We start from the raw sequence: 4,150 nt of genomic DNA, 5'->3' as shown, positions 1-4,150 counted from the left end.
AAAAAAAAAAAAAAAAAAAAAGAGAGAGAGAGAGAGAGAGAGAGAGAGAGATTCTATGCACAGGGCATAGGACAGTCAGGTAAAGCAGCTTTAGGAAAAGTCCCTCCTGCATCTGCAGTGCCATGGTGTTCTTTGTTTGAAGGCAAAAGCAGCAGGTTTAAAGGTGTTGTTTTCTGACCTCAATACACTGAAAACACTATATATAGCATGTGAATTTTCAGCCCAGAACTTTCTCCTTTACTGTGCAATTCAAGGTCTCTCACTATTAAAGGGCCTCAATAAATACCACTGAAAAATGGCTTCCCTGTGTATTCAATTTGGGGAATTACTCTTTTTGATCCCTTGCCAGTTATCTATTCATGTATAATAATAAATCACTGCAAAGGTTAATGGCTTATAGTAAAGTCATTATGTCTAAAATATAAAAACATTATATCTAAAATTAGGAGACCGACTATACTAAGTGTCAACAAAGATATGGAGCAGCTGGAACTCTCACGCACTGCTAGTAAGAATGTAATACCGTGTAACCACTTGAGGTGCGGCAGGGAGCATCTTAAAATATTAGACAAACCCCTAATATAGGGCCCAGCTTTTCTCCTGCTGTACATTTACTTCAGTAAAATGAAAGCATACAGCCACAGAAAGAACTGAGAATGTTCATAGGAGCTTTGTTATAGCCCAAAATAGAGACTGCTAGAGTACCTCTCCAGGGGAGACCAGACAAATAATAATGCTTCCTTAGGATGATCCACTACTTAAATAATAAAAAGGAATCAACCATTCATATCCCCAATAAAGTAAATGCATCTCTAAATAATGACGCTGAATGAAAGAAGCCAGCTAAAAAATACATACCATGAAAGAAGCCAGCTAAAAAATACAGTCCATTTGTATGAAATTCTGGAAAATATAAGCTAATTTGTAGCTACAACAAACACCTGAGCTAAATCAACTTCTAAGGAGGTAAGGTTTATTTGGCTCACCGTTTTGGAGACTCCAGCCCACGGACAGTGGTTTGGGGCCTGTGGTGAGGCAGACCACCATGGCAGACGGTGCCTGGTGAGACAAAGCTGCCTGCCCCAAGCAGTCAGGAAGCAAAGAGAGGCTAAGGCAGGGACTGGAGTCCTAGTACCCCTGCAAGGGTGTACTTGCAATAACTTAGCCTCTGGTGGAAGGGGTAAGGAAAAGGCAAAGACTCTGAAGGGGCATAACTCTATTTTTTTTTTTTTTTAAGAACCAGGGATTGAACTCAGGCCCTTGCGCTTGCTGGGGAAGCACTTATTCCACTGAGCCATCTCCCCGGCTCCCGTAACTCCATTTTTAAAGACAATGAATATGTTCATTTTCTTGATAGTGGCATCACGTTTACAGCTATGAACATGTGTCAGGTTTTATCAACTTGGATATTTTTAATATGTACAGTCTATTATATACCAATCATACCTATAAAAAAATTGAAGCTTAATGTTGAATAGCAATACTACAAAAATTAGTGATTTAAATAAAAAATGTAAATAAAATCATTAAGTTTGTTCCTGAGCCTACAAATTTGACATTGCATCATTAATGGGAAAAACAGCTTTGTGCCGTGCGTGATGACTGTGATAGCTAGGGCTAGAGGTGGAGACTCCAAAATGTCACTCAGAGGCTGACAAGTTGGTGCTAGCTCCAGGCTAGGAGCTCAACCTTCTGTGTCTTGCTCCCTGAACTATCCATAGAACCAGCCCTTCTAGTCCAAGGACTGGGTTCCACTGATAAGTGTCCACAGTGAGTCAGGAACAAGCTGCCTCACCTTGTATGGTTTGGTCTTGGAAGTCACATAGCATCATTTCAACCAAGGCCTAGTGATTGAAGCAGTTACAAAGGTGCACCCAGGGACAGAGAAAAATTATACATTCTGCCTCTTAAAGGGAAATGGTAGATTCTGGAAGAACACGTGGAATGGAAAATATTATCGAAGCCCTTTTCTTTTCTTTTTTAATATTACTATGTGCCCATAAGCGCTTGTCCAGCAAGCGCAAGATCCCGAGTTTACCCCCAGTACCACATGCCGTGCCTACCCCAGAACCGGTCATGGTGGCACACACCTGCAATCCCATTGCTGGAGAGGCTGAGACAGGAAATCACTAGGAGTCTGAACTGTGCAAGTAAAGGGTGGGTATTGAAAGCCATTAACATGTTTGCTCTCCATGTGGAACTGTGGGGTCCAGTGTGTCACTGTTGACTTGAAGCAGGGCTAAGCCTAACAGATGTGCTGTTAACCATAACATACTGGAGTTTGAAGACTTGACATAAATTGAAAAAGTGTACATAGCTGGTTTTTTAATGTTGCTTAATGTTCAAATGAGTTTTTGGGGTGTATGGCTAAATAAAGATATTAAAGTGAAAAAAAAGATCCTGTAAAAAAAAATAAATAAATATTACTATGTGCCATGATCCTTGGGCTACAATGACTCACTTTTCTCCCATAAAATAAACTTCTTCCCCTAAAACCCTAATGTCTCATCCCATGGTGGTCCTGGAAGCCCGGGATCTTACCATCTCAAGCAAACTCAGTAAAAACAGTTGAGTGTCTTAAAAAACTGACCACCAACCTACTATGTAATTCAGCCATTCTGTCCTAGGTATGTACCTAAGAGAAACCAGTACAGAGAGGGAGAGAGACATGCGAACTCATGAGCCTGGACGGGGATGTAATAAAGTTGGGCTGCCGCTAAATACTGGCAGATCTAAAGCTAGTGAGACTCCAGGCAAAAGTTATCAATGAAGCAAGTTTCAGTTTTCTAAACATACTCACTTTTGTCTTTCTGTCAGATCGAATTCAGGTTTTTTTTTCTGTCCTGTTCTGTCCTGTCTAGACTCATTTTCATTATGAGAAGAAAACACTATTATTCTTAATTTTATTATAATGAACTACCTGCCAGTAAACCACTTTTAAACTGCTTTATGTTTTTATAAAAAGCAATGTGGGGTGTCACACATGAAGCGGAGGAGCTGGGGCATCACTCTAGGAGCCACACAAAAGCCTCACTGTCCTGAATGAGGACAGTGAAGTTGGCTAGAGCTCAGCCATGGCTCATGGTCCCAAGAAGCATCTGAAGTGAGTAGCAGCTCCAAAGTATTGGATGCTGGATAAACTGACCAGTGTGTTTGGTCCTCGTCCATTCACCAGTCCTCATAAGCTGAGAGAATGTCTGCTCTCATTGTCTTCCTACAGAACAGACTCAAATATGCTCTGACAGAAGATGAAGTAAAGAGGATCTACATGCAGTGCTTCATTGAGATCCACGGCAAAGTCCGAATTGATACAATGTATCCTGCTGGCTTTATGGATGTCATCAGCATTGACAAGATGGGAGCATTTCCATCTGATTTACAACACCAAGAGTCACTTTGCTGTTCATTGGATTATACATGAGGGAGCCAAGTACAAGTTGTGCAAAGTGAGGAAGATCTTTGTGGGCACAAAGGGGATCCCTCATCTGGTGACCTGGGATCCCCTGACCCCCTCATCAAGGTTAATGACACCATCCAGATTGATTCAGTATCTGTCAGGATCACCCAATTCATCAAGTCCGACACAGGTATCGCCTGTGTGTGGTGACTGGAGGTGCTAACTTGGGAAGAGTTGGAGTGATCACCAACAGAGAGAAGCACTCTGGCTCTTTAGATGTGGCTCATGTGAAAGATGACAATGGCAACAGCTTTGCGACCCGGCTCTCCAACATCTTTGTCGTCGGCAAAGGCAGCAAGCCATGGATTTCTCTTCTACGAGGAAAAGGAATCTGCCTCACCATTGCTGAAGAGATAAGAGGCTGGCCAAACAGAGCAGTGGGTGAAGTGGTCTCTAATGACACGTTACAGAGGCCTCTGTTTAATTAAAGATAATAGAACATGAAAAAAAAGCAACGTGAATTATCACTATAGTTTAGTTTTCACATTCTGAGACATAATCAATTTTAAAAATCAGTCCAAATGGCAATAACATCCATCAAAAGTACATATTCACAAGAGTTTTCAATTAATGTCTCTTAGGTAGTACGGTAGCACACATCTATAATTCCAGAACTCAGGAGGCTGAGATAGAAGGATTGCTAGGGCTACATAATACATTGAAAGACAGCCTCAACTATTTAGTATGTCCTTG

General features: G+C 41.4%; 1 pseudogene; it reads left to right on the top strand.

Moving 5' to 3' along the window:
- Positions 1 to 3,074: 3,074 nt before the first annotated feature.
- LOC101592693 lies at positions 3,075 to 3,842 on the top strand (annotated as a pseudogene).
- Positions 3,843 to 4,150: the final 308 nt, after the last annotated feature.

The sequence above is a fragment of the Octodon degus genome, unplaced genomic scaffold, assembly GCF_000260255.1.
Source record: "Octodon degus isolate 3935 unplaced genomic scaffold, OctDeg1.0 scaffold00065, whole genome shotgun sequence".
In the NCBI taxonomy this organism is placed as follows: Eukaryota; Metazoa; Chordata; class Mammalia; order Rodentia; family Octodontidae; genus Octodon; species Octodon degus.
Note: the sequence above shows the minus strand (reverse complement) of the source record. Positions and strands in the feature narration are given on the sequence as shown.